We start from the raw sequence: 17331 nt of genomic DNA on the forward strand, positions 1-17331 counted from the left end.
CCTCTATCATCTACATTCATGGTCTGGTAACATAACAAATCTCTTGATGAAGCCATATGAAAAGTGACTCCCCCTTTACTAGTATAGAAGGAGCATACTACTCTGTCAGTAACTCTACACAGTAAGAGTGTGTGAAGAGACAGTAGCCAAAATGCAGTGTCTTATTCAGTAGTGAAATTAACTGAGGAGAATTTCTTAAAGGTGGTAAGATCTCCCTGTAGACTTGGTCATTCTCCAATTAACCAAATGTATTTATTTTATAAGTCTCCTATAAATTGTAACCCTGGTAATTTACATGAATCAATTAATGCCTATGTCTAGTAATCATCCAAAAGAAAAATTAAACATATTGAAATATATGTAAGTTAATTTTTTGTTTCACTTATCACAACATGAATCTTTTCTCACATATGTTCAGTCTTATCAATGTACAGCTGCTATTGCATGATTCTGTGCTCATGACTTTTAAAAAAGGAGGAAAGTTAATTTTAAGACACCCAAATTAAGCATTTTTGGTAGGAAAACACTATGTCAATTCAAAAGAGATTGCTATGCTAATGGAACAAAAGATCTAGAGCATTCCTTACACTGACAAAAGTAATCCCCTATTCAGGTTGGCCCCCAAATGATGGGCTACCCAAAAGGAAATGAAATTGCAGCAAAATGGGCCCTATGAGGATTAATAATTTTATAATTTAATATTTACATGATCATAACTAAAACATTAACTCCAGGCATAAAGACATGTAACTGGTTAGTACAAGTTTAAATACTTAACAGTTATCAAGACAGAGGTCATTGGCAAGCGAAACCACAAGAGGAGAGGCCCCTGCTATGCCTGATCCTGCTGAGCAATTTTCAGACCTCAGCTCATTCTGGCAGCTACGAGCAAAGAATATACAGAAACCAGAATTATAATTACATGATTTTACATTGTATCAATTAGCATGCTTCCATTGAAAATAGTAAAAGGCTGAGTAAAATTGGTTTCAACAATGCCTTTTATTATATTACAAAACAAGAGGTCCACAGGTATAGTAGCTCCAGGATGAGTTCACTGGGTAACTCAATGTCAAGCAGGAACCTGGCCTTTCTATCTGTCTCCTCTGCCAATGAAAGCATGCTGGCTTGTCCCCTGAGGCTGGTCCTCCTCAAAGTCCTAAGACAGTTTCTGCAATTCCAGGCACTATATAAAGATGGCAACATTAAGAGACAGAAATGTTTCCTTCTATGCATAAATTTTATCCAGAAGCACCCTCCTTCCCAAAGACTCCTCTCAACTCTCATTGGTCAAAACTATGTCACAAACCCATGTCTAAATCAACTACTGGAAGGGCAATAATGAGAATTAGAATGTCTGGTTTCGACTAGTCAAGATTTACCTCCCCGTAAGGTTGAGGGTTACTCCAACTTCCCCTAAAGCCTAATATCTGAGGGAAAAATAGGATTCTAATAGCAAGAAACCGTTTTCCTCCAAGGAGATGTATTTTAGGTTAGTGGAGTAGGCAGCCTGAAGTATCTGCTACATACATCTAATAAGAATAGAAACAGACCTTAACTCACCTCACATGGCTCAATGCATGAAGCTGACATGAATGGTTTCACTGACAGTGTCATAGATCTAAGATTAGCCATTGTTGCTGCAGAGGTGTATCTTCACAGAAACTTGCAAAGACATGAATCTCTGTTTAAAAGGCAGTAATTATAATTGAAGAACAAATCATGGCTAAATCCATATTATCTATATGAACCCAGAAAAGATATTTCCTCTTTTATTGAAAAATCAAGGATTCCCTTTACGGGAAATTTCTCTTCCAATGAGTTTCCTGTAATAGTTTCACATTCCAGATGTGCATTTGTAATAAGCTTGTGTTGGTTAGTTGGGCTCAATTTATCTAATGAGCCACTGAAGTGGACAATTCTTGATGTAAATTAGGAATTGTGGCTGCATTAAAAAGTAATTTATTATATAAAGCACTATCTGAATATACTCAGACATACATCATTTAATTTTTTCCTTTCCATTCATTTATTACATGGCCATCTCACACATGGAAAAAATAGCTATATACTTGTTAAATATGCTCTTTTTAAAATATTTTATCAATTCTAATGAGAAATAACAGTGATGAAATATTTTTAATGCCATATCAAATATATTTAAGTGATGTCAGGAGCGACAATGTGGCACAACCATAAAGCAATCCACTGTGAGGGAAGAAACATGAATTCTAACAGCATGTCTTTAGTACTCACTATGTGCCAGGCACTGCACTAAGCATTTAACTCACATTCATTTATTTAATCTTCATAATACCCCAACAAACTATGTACCATGGCTATCCCTTTTTCAGGTGTGGAAAGTGAGGCACAGAGAGATGACCCAGCTGGCACAAGGCCACAAAACTAGTAAGTAGCAGGGGCAGGCTGCAGAACTTCAGAGGCAAAACACTTACCATAGTTCAGTATGACCTCTCTAGTCCCAGAACTGCCACTGGTTGCTTAACTTTGTTGGAACCACCGTTTCCTAATGAGTTAAATAAAGAGTTGGGTGGAGATCTTTAAGAAAATTTCTAGCTCTAACACTTAAAATATCACGAAAACTGTAACCTTACAGAATCATCATCTGTCAAACTCTTTATATTAAAGTTGCATTTATCACAAAACCAAACACCCATGTCTGGATACTTACTTTCTAGTAACAATTGGAAGATAATACAGAGGAAGAAGTAACCAAAAAGCCAATCATGGCATATAAGTCACAGGAAAAATACATCTCCTTGGAGAAACACAGTTGCAGCTTATCAGACCTAAATTCATGAATTTCCTCAGATGCTGGGTGTGAGACCTACCTAGAGGAAAGGTTACACAACTGGGTTTTCTACAATATGGCCTCTAAATTATCTAAAAGTTTCCAAAGCATGTACAACATTTTCTGACATTAGGCAGTGGAAAACTCTTCACCCTTCAGAGCAATAAGCCCCCTTCTGTCTGGACCTCCTAACTTTCACTTTCAAAGGAATTAGAATTGAATTATTTTAAAACATCTCAACAAACATAATTACAAGTACTTGTAAGATTCCTCAAAATAACCTCTTTGGAGTATCCAGACAGAGACACAGAGTAGAGCTATACATTTGCAGAAGAATTAATATTAAATTATTTCTCCAAGCACTGTGAACTACCCGCTAGAGTGACCATTCAGCTTATCTGAAGAGCAAAATTTTAAATCTAAATGATTAAAGTCTCAAATTTTATTTCAGTAACACAACCAGGATTAGACAGTATCTTCTTTCAGTGTGTGAAGTACATGCTGTACTTTTTCACTATGTGTAAATGGGGTCTAAGTTCTGGAAAACTGACAGGGGCATTTTCTTAAAATCTATAGAACTCCTGTTGCTCCCTGACGGGATGAACAGAGAAAAGGAGTACAAAGGATTTCAAAAATTTCAAAACACTCATCTTTTTAAAAAGTTAATTGAATAATTTCAGCAAATTTTTGTAAGCATCAGTTTTCCTTGTTTAGAGACAGTTTTCTTTTGGAGAAAGGGCTTCCCTGGTGGCTCAGAGGTTAGAGCATCTGCCTCCAATGCGGGAGACCTGGGTTCAGTCCCTGGGTCAGGAAGATCCCTTGGAGAAGGAAATGGTAACCCACTCCAGTATTCTTGCCTGGAGAATCCCATGGACGGAGAAGCCTGGTAGGCTACAGTCCACGGGGTTGCAAAGAGTTGGACATGACTGAGCGACTTCACCTTCACCTTCTTTTGGATACTCAGTAATATCTCAATTATCCCCAGTAGGTAAAGGATATAACAATATACAGAATACAGAAATAATTTTTGTATCCTACTATGTGGGTTTGTAGGTATTTTGTTATATAGGCTATTTTGCTTTCCTACTGCATTTTTTATGTTAAATAATAAGTTAATTTGTTATTCCTGAACAACAACAACAATTTACCCTGAGAAAGCCCAAAGCATTGTGAATGCCAATGTCAAGTTGTGAAAAATAAATCTGCTACAGTATGCAAGGACTAATCTATAACAACTTTCTTAAAAAGATAGTTTTAGCATGTTTACATATATAATGTAAAATGAATCCCAAATAAAAGTGCTGGGCACTTCTATTCCCATATACTTGTAATTCTGCTGTCCTACATTTATGGAACAGATAAATTAAGAAGAGTTTTATAAGAATTTTCAGCAAGAAAGAAAAGTTAGGTGGCTGGATAACTGCACTTAAAGCCGCTCTTGACACGAACCTTCTGCCTGTCATTTAAAAGTTTCTCATATTAGAAAAGCATGATGTTCTTTTGAGGTTGTTTCTCCCTTTAGGCCTCCAAGCCAGATTCTACAGACTATGGGGGGAAATGAGAGGAATTACTACTTGGTTTTGCCTGAGCTATTAAGTTTATAGTAAAATAAAATAAGGTAAAATATTGCAAAACAAAGTAATTAAAGCTAACATAGACACTAAGCAACAAAAGAGTCAAACAAGTATGAATTGAAATAATAAAACTCATTCTCTAACTGTGAGACCTTCAGATCCAAGGGAAGTGGGACCATCAGTGAAGTGCATGGGCAGGGGAGTCCCAGCACCTAATTTCCAAGCCTGGTCAGCCTCTTCCAAACTCTGGCAAGTTATTTAACTGCTCTAGATCATATTTCTTCATAAGTGAAATGGGAATACCCACTTCAAAGGGTTATGGTAAGAAACAAATAATCTGATTGAAAGAAATTGTCAAAGTGTCTGCACCTAGCCAACCTCTATATGTGCTAACTGCTACTCTTATTAACCCAGGAGTAAGGATTATTCAACTGAGGGACACTATATGGACAGGATAGCCTGATCTAAAAATGTCTCTCATTTCTCATACTGATATAATTTAAGTTATTCCTTTCATGAATTCTTTTTTGAAAACTTAATTCCAAAAGTAATACACATATATTTTATAAATAAAAAATACTAAAAAATAGGTTAAAAGTAAGAGTCCTATACCTATCTCTAATACCAACTGTGATTATCTCACTTTAAAGGTAACAACTATTCTTGGTTTGATGTATTATATATGTGTCTATGCTTTTACATGTTTAAACAAAAATAGATGTGGTTATTTATAATCCTTTAAAGTAGAAATTGAGTCATGTTATAAAAATTACTCTATTATTTGCTCTTTCACTTAACAACATGTCCAAGATATCCTTCAGTATATGTTACTATATGAAGATTTATGCTGTTGACATAAGTTTAATATTAAATTTTAAATAAGTAGAAAAAATAAATGATGAAAATAAAGAGGCAGCATTCTTTCATCATGTTTAACTTTTAAGAGCAATGATAGCTTTGTAATTACATTGATTTTTAAGTCCTTTACCATTTAGAGACATCTACTGAACATTCAGAAAACGAAGATCATGGCATCCGCTCCCATCACTTCATGGGAAAGAGATGAGGAAACACTGGAGACAGTGTCAGACTTAATTTTTTTGGGCCCCAAAATCACTGCAGATGGTGACTGCAGCCATGAAATTAAAAGACACTTACTCCTTGGAAGAAAAGTTATGACCAACCTAGATAGCATATTAAAAAGCAGAGACATTACTTTGCCAACAAAGGTCCGTCTAGTCAAGGCTATGGTTTTTCCTGTGGTCATGTACGGATGTGAGAGTTGGACTGTGAAGACGGCTGAGCGCCGAAGAATTGATGCTTTTGAACTGTGGTGTTGGAGAAGACTCTTGAGAGTCCCTTGGACTGCAAGGAGATCCAACCAGTCCATCCTGAAGGAGATCAGCCCTGGGATTTCTTTGGAAGGAATGATGCTAAAGCTGAAACTCCAGTACTTTGGCCACCTCATGAGAAGAGTTGACTCATTGGAAAAGACTCTGATGCTGGGAGGGATTGGGGGCAGGAGGAGAAGGGGACGACAGAGGATGAGATGGCTGGATGGCATCACTGACTCAATGGATGTGAGTGTGGGTGAACTCCGGGAGTTGGTGATGGACAGGGAGGCCTGGCGTGCTGCAATTCATGGGGTCCCAAAGAGTCGGACACAACTGAGCGACTGAACTGAACTGAACTGAACTGAACTGAAATATTTGGGCTTCCCTGATAGCCCAGTTGGTAAAGAATTCGCCTGCAATGCAGGAGACCCTGGTTTGATCCCTGGGTTGGGAAGATCCCCTGGAGAAGGGAAAGGCTACCCACTCCAGTATTCTAGCCTGGAGAATTCCACGGACCCATGGGGTCACAGAGTCAGACACGACTGAGTGACTTTCACTTTCACTGAAATGTTTACCAATAAATTATATCATACCTAAGATTGGCTTCAAAATAACTGGAAGAGGGATAGAGAGAAGGAAAATGAGGGGACAAAAATAATACAAGATTGGCTATGAATAAATAATTAAGCTGGTTGGTGAGTATATGAGTGTTTTTATTTTTCAGGACATGTGAGATCTTAGTTTACCAACAAAGGATCAAACCTGCATCCTCTGAATTGCAAGGTGGACTTTCACCTACTGGATCACCAGGGAAGTCCCTGTATGAGTCTTAATTAGACTACTCTCTTCTCTGTATTTTTAAATATTTTTGAAATTTTCCATATTAAAAAATTTAACATTTTTCGATCCTTAAAATTTAGCTGCTAAATTCCAAACAGCTATGAATTTAACTTACAGTAATTAATTTCTGATTAGGTAATTTAATCAACAAAACCAATGGTTCCCAACACTCATCCCCTAAGCAACACAAACAAACTTAGCTTCCTCATAGTCTGAATGTTGCTATAAAAATCCAAATACAATAACCAGCCCAGAGAAGCAATATTCACTAGTGTTATGGGAGTATTTATCGACAAGTGTAAATTATAAACTATTATAATTATTGCTTTTTAGAGTTAATGACAGACAAAGTGTTTTTATATTGAAACTTATATTGAAACTGGAGCAGCTGGATGAAAATAGAAAAACAGTTCTTTAGTCTATGTATGGCAAGAAAAAGAAAAAATGAAGAAGATAATGCTGTGTGCTCTACTCATCCAGATAAAAAGACACAATGTTTTTATCTTTCTGGTGTACTCACCAAAGCTCTGCCTGCCCTGAAGCCAAGAGGAGACCTTGGTATGTCACTGGAGTAGAATACTTTTTGAATCTTTGGTTTGTATTTTTCTCTACATACACCTCAATAGTTTCAAGAAGACAGACAACCCCTTAATGTCTTAAAGTCCACAGAACACAAGCTGCATGGATTCTACAGTTCTTCCTGACTCTTGGAGACTCTACACTCACTGAAGCCGTACATCCATGAGGCCTGACGCCAGATGGGATAGCCAGAGTACCTTCTAAGGCAGCAAAAGGTAAAAGGAAAAGTTTTCTCAGTATTGGAAAGAGGTCAGAAGGATTCAGAAGGTCTAGTGAGACATAGAGCATGGCAGGACAAGAGGGTGTCTGTGTGGTGCACCCAGAAAGATTGAATGCTTGGCCCCCTGGTCCTTTCAAAGATTCCTAACACCAAGCATGGACTACAGTGGTAAAACAGAGTCTAGTGGACCTAGCTAGCTGGACCATGGCATCTCCAGTGAGGTCCAATGATCAATTTCAAGAGCTATGATCTTCGCTATGATTTGGCACCAGTTAAGAACCTGAACCGGAGTCTCCTGCATGGCAGGCAGATTCTTTACCAACTGAGCTATCAGGGAAGCCCATCCCTGGTTGGGGAAGATCCCCTAGAGAAGGGATAGGCTACACTCTCCAGAATTCTTGGGCTTACCTTGTGGTTCAGCTGGTAAAGAATCCAACTGCAATGTGGGAGACCTGGGTTGGGAAGATCCCCTTCTGGCCTGGAGAATTTACAGTCCATGGGTCGCAAAGAGTCAGACGTGACTGAGCAACTTTCACTCACTCAAGAACCTGAATTTTTGCACAATGTTTGGGACAGGAGAGTACTACACAAATATTTAGATTTAATTCCTGCCATCCCAGAAGTATGATGAGGTTTTACTTAGATCTGGGTTTAAGTGACTTCAAATAAAATAAATATGTGCAATAGTTTTTGCAGATCTGTGAATTCTGTTTAATTCACACAGATGACTTCATTTAAAAAGCAATCACGCCAATAAAACTGGCTATGAAAGCAACCCGCATCCACACTATAATGATAATCATCTTTCACATCTGCACAGTTTTGTACATTTGGTAAGGTGTTTTCACGTGTTATCTCATTTGATCCTCACAGGGTTAAGAGGGTTCAGTAGCTCTTAAACTGTTGAGAGTAGATGGTGCAGGAGCAAATGACTTATTGGAAGAGAAGATTTTCTCCCAGGTATCTGGTCATTAGTTATTTCCTTTGCTCAGCTGCATTCTCTTCTCTCTCAGAATAAGAGGAAAATTTTATTCAACTCTTCCTTTAAAAACATCTGTGCAAAGTTTTAATTTCTCAGATGAATTTCACAGAACCCAATGAGGATGATTTCTTAAGAGGTTGCAATTTAGGCTGCCACCCAATGGTGGTAGTAAGTCATGGCCAAACCTTCTCATGATACAGAAAAACAGAACAAAACAAACACTCACAGGCACAGCCGCCAAAGAAAAAAGAGATTATACCACTTTGCAATGCCTTCTTACTATCAGAAACAGATATCTTTCTTAAAGTTAAAACTATTTAACAGACATAAAGTTTATTTAGAGAGTATGTTTCTATTTCGAACTTTCAAAGCCAAAGGATTTCACAGAAGTTGCCTGTGAGGAGTGGGAGTTCGGGGAACGAAGCAGGTAAGGTTTTCATTTCTCTACTTAGAGCATTTGTATATTTTTGTATTGGTTACAATAAAATGTATTACTTTTATAACACTAATTTGAAAACTAGATAGTTTTTAATCAGAGGAATCTAATACCTAATTCAATTATTTTCCTCTTTATCACAAAACATCATTGCTGATTCTCTTTTCAGGAACTGAAAAAAGAATACCTTCATTTCTTTAATAGTTCACTTCTGTCATGAAAAACCCTGCCCTGGCTTGTCCACGTCCTCTAGGCCAGGAATTTCCAACTATGGCAAGAATACCAGAGAAAGACTCAGAATGAAAATTTTACTCTCCATCAACCTACACCATCTGGTGAGTGTACAAGGCTGAATGCATTTGCCATCACTTTTTCAGGCATACTCAGAGCAAACAGGTAGAAATCATCTAGGAAAGTGGGTGGGAGGCGGGGTGGGAATTGTTTCTTTTGTAAAGTTGTAACAGGAAACATTTCTCCAAAAGGCAAAAATGCATTTTAATGTCTGTAAAACTTACTACAGATAGTAAATAAAATAACAATAGCTACAAACATAACTTTCTTTGTAAGAAAAACAATGGGCTTTTTATTTTTGCAGTGTGGGACTCATATTCTTAAGAGCGACAGAGGGATATAAAACAGTGAAAGCCACTGATTTGGCTTGGTTCAAAGTCCCAGCAGCCTCCTTTTCAACTACTGGCTTTGACTTCTATAATTTTTTTCATGAGTAAGAACTTGTCATAGGTAAAGAGAAAACCATTTAGTCTCTCCAGCCATCTGTTTTAACTTTTCTTTTGTTCTTCCTTATTATTAGTAAACACACAATTTTCCCGTGAAGAAAATAAACACCCATCTTAACTGTGTCTTGACTTCTACCACCATAACATGTTCCCCCAACAATTCATTCCCACATTCTTTTTCCCTCTGTGAAACCTCTCCATCAAATAAATGTCTTCCAGGTTTAGACATGGTAGCTTCACATGCATAAATTTGATCATATTTTTATATATTTTGTCTTCTCAATCCCCATAGCAACTGGCTTCTTTAGAAACTTCCACAGAAAGTCCAAAGATATCATTATCTTTTAACTGAACAGAATATTTTGAATAGAATTAATTCAGGAAAATAAGGTGGTTTCATTACCATATCCCTGGCCTTTCATTTCTTCTTTTTTTTTTCTTTTGTAAAACAAAAATTTTAATGTCAATTTTGCTAGATAGAATTGGTTAGGTGTTCTGGGGCTTATCAGTTAGTTATTAAAGAACGTGTGAAAAAAATAAAATAAAAAAATAAAGAACGTGTGTAATTTTCAAACATGCTATCTCACCCATTTAAAAAAAAAAACAAAACAGTTTTTCACTTACTGATTTGAGTAAGTATTTATTAAGTATACTAAGAATTGTTTGAAGCTGTGAAAGATTCAGGCAACTATAAAGCTCAGAATTGCCCTCTGGTACCTGCAATCATTCAGAAAACTAAGATCATGGCATCCAGTCCCATCACTTCATGGCAAATAAGATGGGGAAACAGTGGAAACAATGGCTGACTTTATTTTTCTGGGCTCCAAAATCACTGCAGATGGTGATCGCAGCCATGAAATTAAAAGACGCTTACTCCTTGGAAGGAAAGTTATGACCAACCTAGATAGCATATTAAAAAGCAGAGACATTACTTTGTCAACAAAGGTCCATCTAGTCAAGGCTATGGTTTTTCCTGTGGTCATGTATGGATGTGAGAGTTGGACTATAAAGAAAGCTGAGAGCCGAAGAATTGATGCTTTTGAACTGTGGTGTTGGAGAAGACTCTTGAGAGTCCATTGGACTGCAAGGAGATCCAACCAATCCAGCCTAAGGGAGATCAGTCCTGGGTGTTCATCGGAAGGACTGGTGTTGAAGCTGAAACTCCAATACTTTGGCCACCTGATGCGAAGAGCTGACTCATTTGAAAAGACCCTGATGCTGAGAAAGATTGAAGGCGGGAGGAGAAGGGGACGACAGAGGATGAGATGGTTGGATGGCATCACCAACTCCATGAACATGGGTTTGGGTAGACTCTGGGAGTTGGTGATGGACAGGGAGGCTGTGGTTCTGCTAAGTCGCTTCACTCGTGTCCGACTCTGTGCGACCCCATAGATGGCAGCCCACCAGGCTCCACCATCCCTGGGATTCTCCAGTCAAGAACACTGGAGTGGGTTGCCATTTCCTTCTCCAATGCATGAAGTGAAAAGTGAAAGGGGACTGCAGCCTACCAGGCTCCTCCGTCCGTGGGATTTTCCAGGCAAGAGTACTGGAGTGGGGTGCCATTGCCTTCTCCGGCTGTGGTTCATGGGGTCACAAAGAGTCGGACATGAGTGAGTGACTGAACTGAACTGAACCTGCAATCATGTTAGGTGACAATAAAAAGCAGTGTGTAATTAAATACTGAAACTGTAAAACAGCCCTATCAGCAATAAAAGAAGAAAAAAAAGAAAGTCATCATTTTGTGGTTGATGTAAGAGGAAGACGAAATTTGAATTGGGTTTTGAGAGATAGGCAGGATTTGAAAAGTTGAAAAAAGAGAAAACATTATTCCAGGCATCATTCCAGAAATAGAAGGCAGTATGAATATTTACATGTAAGGTGAATATGAAATGTTTGGAGGCATAGCAAGGAGATCAGTCTGGCTAGAGGAAATGAAGTTGAGGCATACAGTTCAGTTCAGTTCAGTCGCTCAGTCATGTCAGGTACAAGACAGGGCCAAAAAGGGAGGAGATAAGGCTAGAGGGTAGGTGTAGAAAGCCTTGTAATCAGTTTGGATTTTATCTAACAGATGATAGGATAAACTAGTTAAAACAGGAAATTAAAAGAAATTAGGAAGATTATCTTTTTTTCTTTTTCTGGCTGCACTGAGTCTTCACTGCATGCAGGCTTTCTCTAGTTGAGTCATGCAGGGGCTTTATGCCAGGGACAGATGAGATCTTAGTTCCAAGATGAGGGATCGAACACACATCCCTCACATTGGAAGGCAGAATTCCTAACCCCTGGACCACCAGGGAGTTCCCAGGAAGAGTAATCTAAAAGAACATTTGAGATTACTTAAGGGTTAGACTTTCTCCCTCTCTTGTTTTTTTTCTTCCTCCATTTCCCTACTCCACTTTCAGTTAAAAGTCAGTCTCTAAACACTTTCCATTGAATTATAATTAAAATAGATAAATAAACTATTAGTTTCAAGTGTACAACATAATGATTCAGTATTTTTGTTCATTATGAAATAATCAAAATAAAACCAGTTACTATCTATTACCATATAAAGTTGTTACAATATTATTTACAATATTCCCTATATGCACATTACATCTGCATGGCTTATGAACATAGGGATACAAATGATCATAGGGATACAAATATCTTTTCAAGTCTGTATTTTCTCCAGGTAAATACCTACTAGTGGAATTGCTGGATCATATACAGCAGTTCTATATTTAGCTTTTTTTGAGGACCCTCAACAGCCTGGAAAATCCCATGGACGGAGGAGCCTGGTAGGCTGCAGTCCATGGGGTCGCTAAGAGTCGGACACGACTGAGAGACTTCACTTTCACTTTTCACTTTCATGCACTGGAGAAGGAAATGGCAACCCACTCCAGTGTTCTTGCCTGGAGAATCCCAGGGACAGGGGAGCCTGGTGGGCTGCCGTCTATGGGGTCGCACAGAGTCAGACACGACTGAAGTGACTTAGCAGCAGCAGCAGCAGCACCAACAGTTTTCCACAGTGGCTGAACCAAGTTACACTCCCACCAACAGTGCACGAGGGTTCTCTTTCCCCCACATCCTCACCACCACTTGTTTCTTGTCTTTTAGAAAACAGCCAGTCTGACAAGTATGAGGTATCCCATTGTGGTTTTGATTTGCATCCCCCCCATAGTGATGTTGAGCACATTTTCATGTGCTTTTTGACCATATATTTGTCTTCTCCGGAAAAATGTCTACTCAGGTCCTCTGATTTTTTAATGGAGTTGTTTAGGTTTTTGATACTGTAGTGTATATTTATTTTGGACATTGACTGCTTGTCAGATATATCATTTGCAACTATCTTCTCCCATTCCATGATTATCTTTCTGATCTGTTGGTGATTTCCTTCACTGTTCAAGTTTTTTACTTTGATACAGTCCCATTTGTTTATTTGCTTCTGTTTCCCTTGCCTGAGAGGACTGCTGAGACTGGTGTCAAAAAGTTACTGCCTAGTTTTCTTCTAGGAGCTTAACAGTTTCAGGCCTTACTTTTAAGACTTTATTCCATTTTGAGTTTATTTTATATATGGTATAAGAAGTGATCCAGTTTCATTCCTTCTCAGATAGCTGCCCTATTTTCCCAACACCATTTATTGAAGAGACTATCTTTCCCTGATTATATACTTTAGCCTCCTTTGTCATAGATCAATTGACCATAAGAGCATGGGTTTATTTCTGTACTATTCTACCCTATCATTCTATGTGTACACTTTTGTGCCAGTACCATAATTTTGATTACTAGAACTTTGTAGCATGCTATAGTTTCAAGTCTAAGAGTGTGATACTTTCAGCTTTTTCTTTTTCAAAATTGCTTTGGCTATTTGGGGCCATCTGTGGTTCAATACAAATGTTAGCATTGTGTTCTAGTTCTGTGAAAAAAGCTATGCAAATTTTGAAAGGAACTGCATTGAATCTGTAGATTGCTTTGCGTAGTATAGACATTTTAAGGATATTGATTCTTCCAGTCCATGAGCATCATATCTCATTTCATTTGTTTGTGTTTTCAAATTCTTTTGTCTTTGTCTTATAGTTTTCAAAAGTACAGATCTTTCAATTCTTTGGTTTAATTTATTCCTAGGTAATTTTCTTCTTGATGCAATTGTAAATGGGACTATTTCCTGCATTTCTTTCTCATAGTTTATTAGCATATAAAAATGCAACAAGTTTCTGCATATTAATTTTGTATCCTACAACTCTACTGAATTGATCTATTACTTCTAATAGTTTTTGGTGGTCAGTCAAAGTGGCTTCCCTGATATCTCAGAAAGTAAAGAATCTGCATGCAATACAGGAGACCAGGGTTCAATCCCTGGATGGGGAAGATTCCCTGGAGAAGGGAATGGCTACCCATTCCTCTATTCTTGCCTGGAGAATTCTACAGACAGAGGAGCCTGGTGGGCTACAGTTCATGGGTCGCAAAGAGTCAGACACAACTGAGCAACTGTCACTTTTTCTACTTTCAGAGTGCTCTTAAGATGAACACAATTCTATTGTGCAATTCTGAAATGATGCCATTGTCCTGGTAAAACAGTTTAATAGCTTCACAGGAACTTTCAAAATCCTACTGACTTAACACATGGCCTTTGAGATCTGGCCCTAGCATGCCTCTCCACACTTGTCACTTACACAATTGCCATCACTGAAAAAAATTTCCATCTGAATTAAGTATCTCCTTCATTCCTCCTGCCCCTTTCCCTTTTTTTCTCTGGCATACGCTTAATTTATCTTGAGGTCTCAGCTTAGGTGTTACTTTCCCAAGGAAGACTCTCCAAACTCCTGAAATCCAGATTAGGTTTCCTGCAATAAGTCTTATCTCAATGCCAGCATTTAAGACCTATATCCTTGTCTACGACATACCATTAGGAAGAGGTAGTTTCCCTACCACCTATCAAAGGGCCAAGAACATAAGATATATTTAAAAATATTTGTTGAAGAATGAAAAAGGCAGAAAAAATAGGAGTCTATGATTGTTACTCACATAAAGGTAGTAAGATTTGGCAGCAAGAGGGAAAACATTTTGTGAGAAATAATAGATCTGATGTTGTGTGTCAGTTTCCTAACTGATGCTCTTTGTCCTCCATGGCTGTATCAAGGGAACTCTCTTCCTTCCTGCCTCAAATAGATACTTAACCTTGGCTTTGCTGTTTGGGCTATTACAATGATTATCTTTTCTTTAGGTTATACACCCAATTTCTCTTTAAAAAATTTCCCTCCCCCATTGTGTATAGTCCTAAAGGGACTATAAATCAGATCTTGCCCTCTCTTAGCTAAGACTCAATGAGATTCTCTCCTTGACTATGAAAAATTGAAAATCCTAACAGCAATCATCTGATTCTCTTTATTCCTACAGTGACACTAATTCCCACTTCCTAGATACCTGCGTTGCCCTGGTTTCTTTCAACTTGTCCTTTTCTCCAGCCTTGTTATAAACTACTAGAAATGTCCTTCTAATAAATCCCCATTTTATTTAATAAGCCATGATCAATTTCTGGTACTTGCAAAAAACAAAAAGAACAAAAGCTAACTGAAAGAAAGAAAAAAGAAAGAAGGGGAGTGAAAGGGAGAGAAAGAGAGAGCATAAAAGAGAAAAGAAATACAATAGTAAAAGAAATTATATATATAATTTTAAATTTCCTAGCAGATTCATTAAAAAAAAAGAAACTGATGAAATTAATTTTAATGCTAGGTTTTATTTAGACCAATACATCCAAACTCTTATTTCAACATTTAATCAATATGAAAAATATAAATATTTTACTCTTGTTCCTTCCAAGTCTTTGAAATGTAGTATGTATTTTACACTTACAGCACATCTCAACATAGACAGGCTAAAGTGAAATACAGTCCTGCCAAAATAATAAAATGTGTAAAACAGGAAAATATTTTACACTGCTATAGTTTTTAAATTTAAACAAATATTCCATTTTGCAGTCACATTAGCCACATTTCAAGTGCTCAGTAGCAACATATTAATCATAGGTTTACTGTACTGGGCTGCATAGCCTTAGAAATGATCTGCTCCAAGAGTGAAGAGACTCAGGGAACCTTTTCTTAATGGGTCTAGTTACTGGAAGTAATTGGAGGTTTTCACTCATCCAACCAATTCCATTATGAAAGGATTCAGAATTGTGTGAAAACCTATGAAAATATCTCTTCCCCCCAAATGATGTTTCTTTGGCTGTGTAACTAAAACAGGTTAACACATTATTGAGTGTGAAACCTATCCTCTGTATTCTATAATTCAACAGCAGAGAGACATCAAGGAGTTATCTTCCCTGTCTGCAAGTTTAATTCAAAGTTAAAATTACATTATTACTCTTAAACCACTTTTCATTCATTACATTTTGATAGGTAGAGGCTTTGGGGATTTGTTTTAATTATAAGTATTTTCTATGTCAAATAAAAATGCATAATTTTGAAGGTTGAGAAATTTGACCTTTATCCCTCAGACAACAATATTCACTGTAAACTGTGGAGTAGGAGAGTGACCATGATGAAGCCAATGTTTTGGGAAAAGGAATCAGAATCCAGTGTCCAAGTATATTGGTAACAACAGAGGTCCAGAGGGGAAGTATAGAGCTTCTAGCTTCCTTAGCTGGTGTGCATATGCTCTTATTTCTTCAGGAATTGTTTCCCTCTTAAGTCTGACAAGATATGTGCCTATCTTTCAAGATAGTGTTCATAGTCAGCTATTTCCTGGATGCCTGGATGCAGATGGCAGAATGGATCACTTCTTCACCTTGGCTCTCACAGAACCTCTTTCAAAATCCTGAACAGAAGTCAAATTCATAGAGGCAGAAAGTAGTATAGTTTGCTGGGAGAGGGAATGAGGAGTTTTTGTTCAATGAGTAGCGTTTCAGTTTTGCAAGATAAGTTTTCTGTGGATGTATGGGAATTATGGTAGCACAAAACTAAATGACTAGAAGCCTTTTCCTCAGGCTAACTCCTCCCCCTTTCAGATCTCAAATGTCACACATTTAAGAGAACTTCCTTTTCCAGGCCAGAATTGTTTAGATGCCTTTTCTATATCCTCTCTTGAGTCCAATATTTTTCACGTAGGGCTCTTATTATAATTGTAATCAAGAACTAATTTGGTGTCATAACAAAATAGTATGACCAGGTGGCTTAAGCCACAAAACTTTATTTTCTCACAGTTCTGAAGGCTAGAAGTTCGAGATGAAGGTTTCGTTTTTCCTGAGACCTCTTCTGGGCTTCCCTGGTGGCTCAGAGGAATGCAGGAGACCTGGGTTCGATCCCTGGGTCAGGAAGATCCCCTGGAGAAGGAAATGGCAACCCACTCCTGTACTCTTGCCTGGAGAATCCCATGGAGGGAGGAGCCTGGTAGGCTACAGTCCGTGGGGTCACAGAGTCGGACAGGACTCAGCGACTTCACTTTTTAAATGGCCACCTTCTTGCTGTGTCTTTCCTCTGTACCTGCGCAATCCTGGTATCTTCCTGTGTATTCAAATTTCTTCTTATCAGAACACCAGTCAGATTAGATTGCCACGACCCTAAGGGCCTCATTTTAATCACCTCCTTAAAGGTCCTGTTTCCAAACGCAGCCACCTTCTTTTAACCTTTTATTTTATATTGAGTAGAGCCAATTAACAACATTGGGATAGTTTCAGGTGAACAGTGAAGGGACTCAACTATACATATACATATATCCATTCTCCCCCAAACTCCCCTCCCAACCAGGCTGCCACATAACACTGAGCAGAGTTGCATGTGCTGTACAGTAGCTCTTTGCTGGTTACCCATTCTAAATGCAGCACTGTGTACATGTCATCC

The sequence above is a fragment of the Bos mutus genome, chromosome 18 (assembly GCF_027580195.1).
Source record: "Bos mutus isolate GX-2022 chromosome 18, NWIPB_WYAK_1.1, whole genome shotgun sequence".
Lineage (NCBI taxonomy): Eukaryota > Metazoa > Chordata > Mammalia > Artiodactyla > Bovidae > Bos > Bos mutus.